We start from the raw sequence: 10,642 nt of genomic DNA on the forward strand, positions 1-10,642 counted from the left end.
TATAGTGAGTACCGGGATGTATTTAACTACTTAGTGAATGAAGGATTGAAGGAGGGGAAGGAAAAACCATTACTGACAGTGGAGAGAAGAATGCTTGAATGAGATTGGAAAGGTAGGTACAAAAAAGTTTAATTCCTGCCTGGCAATAAAACCATCACTTTTGGGGTGCCTGGGTGGCTCAGTCGTTAAGCGTCTGCCTTCAGCTCAGGTCATGATCCCAGAGTCCTGGGATTGAGCCCCGCATCGGGCTCCCTGCTCGGCGGAAAGCCTGCTTCTCCCTCTCCCACTTCTGCTTGTGTTCCCTCTCTCACTGTCTTTTTCTCTGTCAAATAAATAAAATCTTTAAAAAAAAAAAAAAGATCACTTTTTTGTTCTGCCAGATAAAAATAATTTGCTATTTATCAATCTTCTACAGCTTAACCTCTTAACTTTATATAGAGTCTGGGCCCTAATCAATAGTAAATAGTATGTCAGACAAAATTACTTCCCCTAGATGACCCATAGGTGGGGTTATTAGCCAAAAATATCTTGAAAAGGCACTGAGTAATTTTTTGTGTGTGCCTTATTTACAATTTTTTTCCTCAGGTTTTTTTTCTTTTTCTTTTTTTTAAGATTCTATTTTTAACTAATCGTCACACCCAAGGTGGGGCTCAAACTCACAATCCTGGGATCAAGAGTCGCGTGCTCCACCAGCTGAGCCAGCCAGGCACCCCTGGGTATTTTTTCTTAACATGTTTGCTCCATAAATACATTTGCTTGTTTATTTGTAATAATAAAAGCAACCATTTATAAGGTGCTTACTATATACATTAATACATTTAACACTCCCAATAATCCTATGAGGATTATATCTTTGAGGACAAAGGACACAGAGAAGGTAAGGAACTGCCTGGGGTCACACAGCTAGAAACTGGCAGAGATCAAGATTGAGAGCCAGCCATCTAGTTGTGGAGACCAGGCTCCACACTGGAACCCTGCTGCCTCACTGGAACCTCTCTGGGAAGAAACGTGGCCACTTGCTCGGGAAGATGACTGAGCAACTTGACCAAGGGCAAAAGGGAAACTTTTCACTGAATATCTTTTTGAAACTTTTGACTTCTTAAAAAATCAGCTTTATTTTTTAGAACAGTTTTAGATTTACAGAAGAGTTGTAGAGATGGTGCAGAGTTCCCATACACCCCACACTCAGTGATCTCTGTTGTTAACGTGAGTAAAGTACATGTGTTACAATTAGTGAACCAATATAAATACATTATTACTCAAGTCTAAACTTTATCCAGATTTCCCCTAATGTCCCTTTTCTGTCCAGAATTCCATCCACAATACCACATAACATTTAGTTGTCATGTCTTTGTAGATTCCTCTTGACTGTAATGACCAGGTTTTCCTTGTTTCTGATGACTGTGACGATTTTGAGGAGTACTGATCAGGTATTTTGTAGAATATCCCTCAATTGGGATTCGTCTGATGTTTTTCTCATGATGAGACCGGGGTTATGGGCTTTCGGGAGGAAGACCACAGAGGTGAAACGCCATTCTTATCACATCCCATCCCATGATGGGTACGTGCTATGAACGTCACGGTTGGGGGAACCTCGATCACCTGGCTGAAGTAGTGTTTGTCAGGTTTCTCCCTGTGATGTCACTCTTTCTTCCCCCTTTGTATATCGTGCTCTTTGGAAAGAAGTCATTGCATGAAGCCCACACTGAAGGAGTGGGGAGTTACATTCCATCTTCTTGGGGGTGGAGTATCTACATAAATTACTTGGAATTATTCTGCACAGAACATTTTGACTTTTTAGTCATGTATTTCTAAATTTTGAAAAATTAAAAAATAAACCTGTTGTTTGAATAGGGGAAAGCACGCAGACACACTGAGGTGACAATGACTATTTGGGTTAGATGGTGTATGATTTCTCCCAGAGGGTTTTTTTTTTTCTTTTTTAAAGATTTATTTATTAGTTTGAAATAGAGCACCCGAGCACGAGTCAGGGGAGGGACAGAGGGAGAAGGAAGGAGAGAAGCAGACTCCTGCTGAGCGCGGAGCGTGTTGCAACACGGGGCTCCATCCCAGGACCCTGAGATCCTGACCTGAGCTGAAACCAAGAGTCAGCCGCTCAGCTGACTGAGCCACCCAGGCTCCCCCTTGCTGGAGGTTTCTGAAGGCAACTATGGTGGCCTGGAATGGATTCAAGGCTAATTTACCATTTCCCACCTCTGTGAATAAGGCACTTAAGTTCCTCTTGCCTCTGTTTTCTCATCTGTTAGTGGGGGAAGACAGGGTTTTAGGAAAGATCCATTAGATAATCTGGGTTAGAAGTTCCTATAAACTGTAAAGTGCTACCAAGATTTGAGGTGCTATGGAAGGGTCCTGGGGAACTGAGTTTGATTGAGCTGTTTCTGGGCCTTTGGGATGGAGCTTGAGTTCTTTCCTCCCACTGAAGACGGGGAAAGAAACTACATTTGCAGGCTTGGAACAGCATGGTGGTTACCCGCTTCAGCCTGGGAGCCAGGTGGTGACCTTGGGCAAGTCACTGAGCCTCTCTGAGCCTCCAGGCTCTCACGCATGCAGTGGAGGTAACAATAACCTCAGTCAGCATGGGGCCGCTGGGAGAATTCAGTGAGCTGGTGGAGCACTGCACTGTCCTGGCCTCAGCATCACCATTAACCTATTGAATCCTCATGAGCTTCCTATTTTTTTTTTTTAAGATTTTATTTATTTGACAGAGAGAGACACAGCAAGAGAGGGAACACAATCAGGGGGAGCGGCAGGCAGAGGGAGAAGCAAGCTTCCCGCAGAGCAGGGAGCCCGATGCGGGGCTCGATCCCAGGACCCCGGGATCATGACCCGAGATGAAAGCAGACGCTTAATGACTGAGCCACCCAGGCACCCCATGACCTTCCTATTTTATAGTCGAGAGAACAGACCATGATTAAGCGACTTGCCCAAGGTCACCAGCTGGTAGGGGCTAAGTGACACTTGGAGTTCAAGTCTGTGGACCCTGACGCCTGTGTCCTTTCCAAGGCAGCGCATGGCCTCTGCACACAGCCAGGGTGCCTGGGCTCTCTGAGCCACTCCCTGCCACGTCTAACGGGCCTGAGTTGTCCTAGGGCGCAGGGGTGACCTCGGCATCTTCAGGACCAGAGAACTAGCCCTCCATGCCTCTCCCTCCTGGCCAGTGTGGGCTGGATCTGGGCTGGGGGAGTCAACAAGCAGGCAGTCATCCCCCAGCAGAGGCAACCTCTCCACCTTGGAGAGCCACCGTCCATGCCTGGCCATCCTGGGGCAGCTCGAGTCCTAGGCCTGCAGTCCCACAAGGGCTCCTCCCAGGCCAAGCCTTTTGTCTCGAATCCTCTAACAGCTTCTGACAGCCTTTCAGCTTCCAGAGAGGAAAGAAGTCAGCATGGGCTGCTCTACCTGTGCCCCTCAAATATCCCAGCTTCTCCACCAACATCCCAGCTTCGCCACAACATCCCAGCTTCTCCACCAACATCCCAGCTTCGCCACCAACATCCCAGCTTCTCCACCAACATCCCAGCTTCGCCACCAACATCCCAGCTTCGCCACCAACATCCCAGCTTCTCCACCAACATCCCAGCTTCTCCACCAACATCCCAGCTTCTTCGCACGCCGGCCCAGCTCCTGCAGCTCCACATGGAGTCCCTGTCAGCCGAGGCCAAGGACTCAGGACCGGGTCCCTGGCTGTGCAGAGCACGCCATGGCAGAAGCACCCTGCTCAGGCCAGCACGTGGGTTTGGATCCCGGCCCTGCCTCCGACCATCTCTGTGACCAGGGACCGCTCCCAGACTCCGTCTCCTCATTCGTAACATCCAGCGGTGATAATGTATAATCTCTACTTCCCAGGGTTGTCCTGCAGCCTATGCAGGGAGGGGTATGTGGGCACCGAGTGTGGCCCGGCCAACAGCCAGCACCCGGTCAGCAGCAGGTTTTGTTACTGGGCTGATCTGCAAGGCGTGTGGCCAAGGGGCCGGCTCTGTGGAGGAGGCCAGCGGACATGTCCTGGGAACCCCGTGGCATCCTCCGTGATTCCAGGATTCTACTCTGGTGGGCCCTGAAGTGGAAACACGTGCTCATCCCAGTGTTCTCAGAGCGGCTCCTACAAGCTCTACGAGCCCAGGGCACTCCCGGCCCGCCGCCCACCCCCACAGCACTGAACGCGGGCCGGCCTGCTCCCCGCATGGGCCTGTCCGCCCTCACCCTGCCCAACAGGGGCTCCTACAGAAGGGACTGAAAAGTTGGCTTTCCGGACACACTGGGATGTCTGCGAGGCTTGTGAGGACTCCTGGGACAGCCTCCCCTCCCTCCTGCATGGGCAGAACCTGGGTCTGTCTCCCTAGTCCCTGGCTCTGCGCCCAGCCCGTACAGGTTTAATAAATGTGTGTAGACAAGAACTGAGTTCAGGCTCCACCAAGGTCTGGGATGCTTAGAGGGCCCTTTATCATCTCCTTCCTCCTCATAACGGCTGTCCTGGTCCAGGAGCCACGGTGTCCCCAGTCATTCCAGGCCATGCCCCAGAAAAGTCCTGCTGGGCCAAGAGAAGGCAAGGGAGTACATATATGTAGGGAGGACAGAGGGACAGGTGGGGACTCATTGGTTTATGTCCCCTTTCTTCCAAACTGGGGCACCTGGACAGGATTCCCTCCCCTCCAGTAGTCACACTTTCCAAACGGTTGGAAACATCTACACATCTTCTACCACACCAACCCCCAGGCCCCGCTTCCCTCCCCACACTTCCCCCCATCCCCCACCCATTCCTCTCCCTGGCCTCTGAGGACATTTCTCCTGTCAGATTTCCACTGGCCTCACTGACAAACCACCTGGCCAGGGTTTCTGCAGACAATCAGAGCTGTTCCTTCTCTTTTCCTCAGAGGGACCCTGGCTCTTCCTGGTTAAGGAAAGTACCACATCTGGAGGGAGGACTAGAAGGCTAGGCTTGGGGCTGGAGAGACTCTGCAGCCTGGATCAGTCACACGGGCAATGTCATGTGCCAACACACAGCCAGCCTGGGTCCCACAGGGCCTTGCAGTCCCCAGGTGCAGAAGTATACACAGGCCCACTGGCCCCCCCCCCCACAAACACACATAAACCCACCCATCACCGGGACACAAACACACGGACCCACTGACAGGGAAAAATAAAGGCAGGGTTCCCCATCCCTGGGGTCCCATCCCACTCCCCTCCCCAGCCCCTCTGTGCCCCAGCACTCCGCATTCCCCAGCCGTCCAACTCCAGGCATTGCCCATGGGACTGTGCTCCAACTTGTAGTCTGTCCAGCTATTTGGAGTGGGAGTTGGTGGGGGGAGGAGGGCCAAGGCTAACCCTGGAGTTCCCCCTTAGACCTCACTGAAAAGCCATGGTCCCTTGGAGGGAAAGGAGAGGGAAGCAGGTCAAAACCTAAATCCTGCTCTGTGGCTATTTACTCCAGACTCACCTTGGATACCTCCCAACCTCTCTTTCCTACATCTGTGCCCATGATCTGCTGTGGGGGAGTTTGGGGCAGAGGCCTGCAGATGAGGAGGTCCAGGAATCAAGAGCTTGCTGAGGGCTCTCCATACCAGGCTGCCTGGTGCTGCAAGGACAGAGCCTGGGCACGGATGCCGGAGGGGTGGGAAAGGGGCAGGATTTATGGCATTTCCCCTCCAGCTGGAAACAAAGGCAGATTCCTGTGTCCAGTTCCAGCAATCCGGTCCCACCCACTAGAGTGGCTGGAGCTGAAGGAAATCCCGCTGGCCTGTGGCCTCACCCAGCTACTCAGACCCTCTTTCGAACAATCTCTCCCAGCTGGGGCCAGGACCAGCTCTCAAATCCTGGGGACCCCCTCCTTGTCCAAATACCAAGCCCTTCCCATTGGGGATAGTCCCCTTAACCCCTCAGACTCTCTCCTCAGGCAGCAAGGGTTCCCTCGGCACCACCCAAGAGCCTACCAGGCCTCCATCCCCTTGCCGGGCAACTCTGCCCACCCTCATCCCACAAATTTGGGATCTGCCTATATTTAGAGAGGGCAGAAGTCCTGATGACTCTGGGAACTCTGGTGCCATCCTAAATGCTCAGCTAGACCTTCAAAGCATCTCCAATGATCTTTCTTTTTTTTTTTCCCAATGATCTTTCAATTAACAAAACAAAACAAAAACAAATAAATGGCCTAAATTCTGAAGTTTTAAAATAATGGCTGAGGATGCCTGGCTGGCTCAGTTGGTAGAGCGGGCGACTCTTGAGCTCAGGGTCGTGAGTTCGAGCCCCACGTTGGGTGTAGAGATTACTTAAAAATAAAATCTTAAAAAAAATAATGCCTGAAGCTTTTAAATGCAGAGGCAGCAGAAAGACAAATATTGCACAGTGTCACTTATATGTGAAATCCAAAACCAAGGCAAACTCATAGAAACAGAGAGTAGAAAAGTGGTTGCTTGGGTCTGAAGGGTGGGGGAAATAGGGAGAGGTTGGTGAAAAGGTACAAACTTGCAGCTAGAAGATGAATCAGGTCTGGGGATCTAATGTAAAATATGGTGACTATAGTTGATAACCCTGTACTGTATAATTGAAATTAGCTAAGAGTGTAGAACTTAAATTCCATTCCCCAAAAAACTTCTCCACAACAGAAACATAAACATGAGGGTAACATTTTTTTTTATGGGAAGAATGCTTGCACCCCATATCCGTGTATGAAATGTATGAAATGATCCACACTTCAAATACCTTATCATTTTATTTGTCAATTGGACGTCAACAAAGCTGAAAAAAGATGGACAGACAGCAGTGTGAATGTACTATTTAGAGTCAGCAAAGCAAGCGACAGAGAAAGGAATAGCTGGGAAGGGGGTTGGCCGCAGCAAGAGGGTCTGGGCTGGGCACAGGTGCTTCTCGTTATAAAGTTTCTCTGCAGAATCCCATTTCTTTATTTCACCCCATGCTTATTTGGGATTTTTTGAATTTTTTCCTGGAATGGTTGCCTCATCCTTCAAAGTCCTCTGCAGAGGCTCCACCTTCATCTGGAGAGCAAGCCCTCAGGTAGGTACCTAGCAGTAGACGAGGCAGCAGGTGGTACTCATCTTTGCACAGGTAAGGAAACGGAGCCTCTGACCCTCTGACTCCCTGTTCACGCTCTTTCTCCCGCCCCACGGCTCGGCCTCCCTCTCGCGCACAACCGGACATCTGTGTGGGCTTTACAGCTGGTGGGGGACTCTCCCAGATCCTTCGCCTTTAGGCAGAGGATGCGGTAGAAAAGGAACTGTCAGCACCTCGCACAGGTGTGGAGGTGAACGCTCACGTGCGGAGACTCCAAGTCCAAGCGTGGAGTCTTTCCCACAGCGGTGGGGCCGGTTTGGGGGAGGAGTCCGAGCCTTGAGGGGTTGCTGTGCGGAGGGGCAGTGCAGAGGTCACTGGCTTGCCCCTCCGCAGACTCGGGGCTGCATGGCAACTCACCCTGAGGCGTTGTGTGGGCACCGCCTAGTCTCAGACCGCTGCCCTGACATACCATCCCTTCCTTCAGAGGCTCCATCCTGAGCTGAGTCATCCTGATGGCTCAGGGGTAGGCAAGCAGCGGATGAACCCATCTAGGGGACATCCTGGAGAGGAAGAGGAAGGTGACTTGGTGGCTCCAAGTCTGACAATCTGGCCCCTGTCTGGCAGCCTCTTCCTGAGGTGCTGGGTGGGCTCTGGCTGCCGCCCCCTCCCCAAACCTTAACACCCGCCACATTGACTTGAAGCCTGAGCTGCGATGGACCCGGCGTGGTACCATTATCTGAATCGTAGAGCCAAACAAGATAATATAAGGCTGGGCAGGACCTTTGGAGGTATCTGGTTTAAACCCCTCAGTGTCCAGAGGAGGAAACTGAGGCCCAGAGAGGTGATCCAGGCCCGAAACCCAGGCCCCACGCCTCCTGGTTTACTGTTGTCTTCAGGACATGATCGATGGTGCTTCTGCTCAGAGCTGAAGGAGACCTAGAGAGGTCACTTCTCCCTCCCTCTCCTGGCAAAACTCAGTCTGCAGCCAGCCCAGAAGGCTCACTCTGTCTTCTGTGTTGAAGAGATGGACAAATGGAATTCACAGGTATCTGCCCCCCTTCTCTCCTAAAGGAGACCCGCGCGGTTCTTTCTCCTCCTCAGGTAGTAGAACCTTGTTCTACTGTTTCCATGTCTCTTGCATTTGAAAAATCCCTAAGGTTGGCTGATCTAAATCTCCCACTCTGCAATTTAAATGAAGCAAAGCCTAGCTCACCCTCTGCTAATTCCCCGCCCCCCTGCCTCCCCCCCACCCCCGCATTCTCTTCCTACTCATTCTGGTGCAGAACCAGCTACATAATTTGTGGGGCCCAGTGCAAAATGAAAATGCTGGGCCCTTGGTTCAAACATTATTAAGAATTTCAAGATGACGGGGCGCCTGGGTGGCTCAGTCGTTAAGCGTCTGCCTTCGGCTCAGGTCATGATCACAGGGTCCTGGGATCGAGCGCCGCATTGGGCTCCCTGCTCCGCAGGAAGCGTGCTTCTCCCTCTCCCACTCCCCCTGCTTGTGTTCCCTCTCTCGCTGTGTCTCTCTCTGTCAAATAAATAAATAAAATCTTTAAAAAAAAAAAAAGAATTTCAAGATGACAACGGCAGAGCATTAAGCCAAGCGTGGGGTCCTGTGCATCTGCACGGGTCGAATACCCGCGAAGTTGGCCCCGCCCAGGTGTCAAAAGCGACACTTGAACCTGATACTTATAGCTGGTTCTGAAAGCACAAGTTGTCCAATCTCCTGCCCTTCATGCGGGATTCTGTGTCACCTGCCTTCCACAGGTAAGAATCTCCTGGAGGTTCACCCCACGTACCCTCCCTAGGCTCTCCAGGCCTCTGTTTCACACACTGCTGGGAAATCCTTCTGAATATCTAAATTCAAATCGTAGCCCTTTCAGCCTGTTTCCTCTTGTTCTGTCCTCACTGAATATGGGGAACAGCTGGTCCTTCTGAGTAATTAATTTTGTACACTTGGACACAGTTTGTAATTCCTTTTCCCTTTCCTCATTGGGCTGAGTCCCCAGGGCTTTCTCCAACTCTACGTCCCTCCTAGATGCCTTCCCCAGGTTCTCTGTGTGCTCTAGACGCTTAGGGATCACAAGAAGCCCTAGAGAGCCCCAGTCGGGGTCCAGAACACTCAGTGCTCTGGCGAGGTGGGGGGGTCTCCGGCAGGGACTGACGTTCCCGTTCCCCAGTTCTCCATCAGGCCCTGTTTTCCTCCTCCAAACGCGACTCTACTTTCATCTGTTTCATGACCCCTTCCCAGATAAAGTCCCCCGTCCCCACCGACTCTCACCAGCTACTCTGCCCTATAGCCATGTCACTGTTTTGGTGTTCGCTGTGTGTCTCAGACGGAATGCTTCCCTTGGGGAAGCCCCCACTTCCACCTCCTAGGACAGAGATCCATGGGCTGAGGTTGGGAGAAGTTTATCAGAAGCCAGAACGGCTTGGGGGGGCGGGGCGGAGAGTGGGTATGAAAGATGGACAGGAGGCCATACTCCGAAGTGGCCACTATAATCTGAAAGAGCAGATACCGTAATCCCATAGTACTTCCTATTGGCTGCAGGACACAGCTCTGTCCTGACACTGAAATTTGGGTGTGCCTTGGTTCTGGAATTCACAATGCTCACAAGTTGTGAAGCAGCTGCGCGGTGGGGGCTGGGGAGGGTTTCAGCAGAGGAAGTGAGGTCGGTCAGCAATTGATGGCTGGCTGAGCCTTTAGCTGATGTCCCCCCAGCCTCTATTCCCAGCAGAGGGTGGGGGGGTGTCCCTGGCCCATTTTACACAATCTTCTTAGAGGAAGACACCTTAGAGGTCCACTTCTGCTTCCAATACTTGCTCTTTCCGCTTAGCTCTGAGGCTACCACCTCCCCAGCTTTTTTTTTTTTTAATTTAACACGTTCGTTGAGGGCCTACCCTGTGGCAGGCACAGCCAGCCGGCATTTTCACTATGCACTGAGATAAGCACCATGGCCTTCATCCTCACGATGACCCTGAGAGGCTGGTGCTGTTGATTATGCCCATTTAGCAGATGGGGGGGTGAGGCATGGAGAGGTGTCACTTGTCTAAGGTCACCAACTAGTCTGGATTCCCAGACTTCAGGGTCTTTGCAGATAACCAGGAGGCTAGAAATGAAGTCCTGCCTTCAGGGTGCTCACAGTGGTTGGAGCAGAGCAAGACGATGATGTCAGTGTTCTGAGCCTCTGCAAAGGAATCAGGAGGAAGAGCGAGTCTCTCTCTGGGGGAGAAGCCGTTCTGCTCCGCTCCCCAGTGCCTTGTCTGCCTTGTCCCATTAGTGTCCCCACATAGGTCCCAGACCCCATCTCCATTTGGTGGGGTGAGGGCCTGCCTGGAAGGGAGCATCCAAGGCAGCCCCTAGCCTCTCCTTCCATTTCTGGCCAAGCGTTGGAGGGAGAGGCATCCTTGTCACTGAGCTGTGCTGTGGCTGGAGGGGCTCTTCTGTTCTCACCACTGACCCAGAGCAGCCCCATCTGGGCCTGTTTACCCTGCGCCGAGCAGAGAGAGGCTGCGGAAGACGGGAGTGAACAAGAGGGGGTGAAGGGGCAAGAGGGAGGAGGCTGAAAGATTTGGACCGAGTGGGGAGTCCTCGGGGGCGGGGGTAGGGGGCAGA

This window comes from Leptonychotes weddellii, chromosome 5 (genome assembly GCF_054177405.1).
Source record: "Leptonychotes weddellii isolate Sample4059 chromosome 5, ASM5417740v2, whole genome shotgun sequence".
Lineage (NCBI taxonomy): Eukaryota > Metazoa > Chordata > Mammalia > Carnivora > Phocidae > Leptonychotes > Leptonychotes weddellii.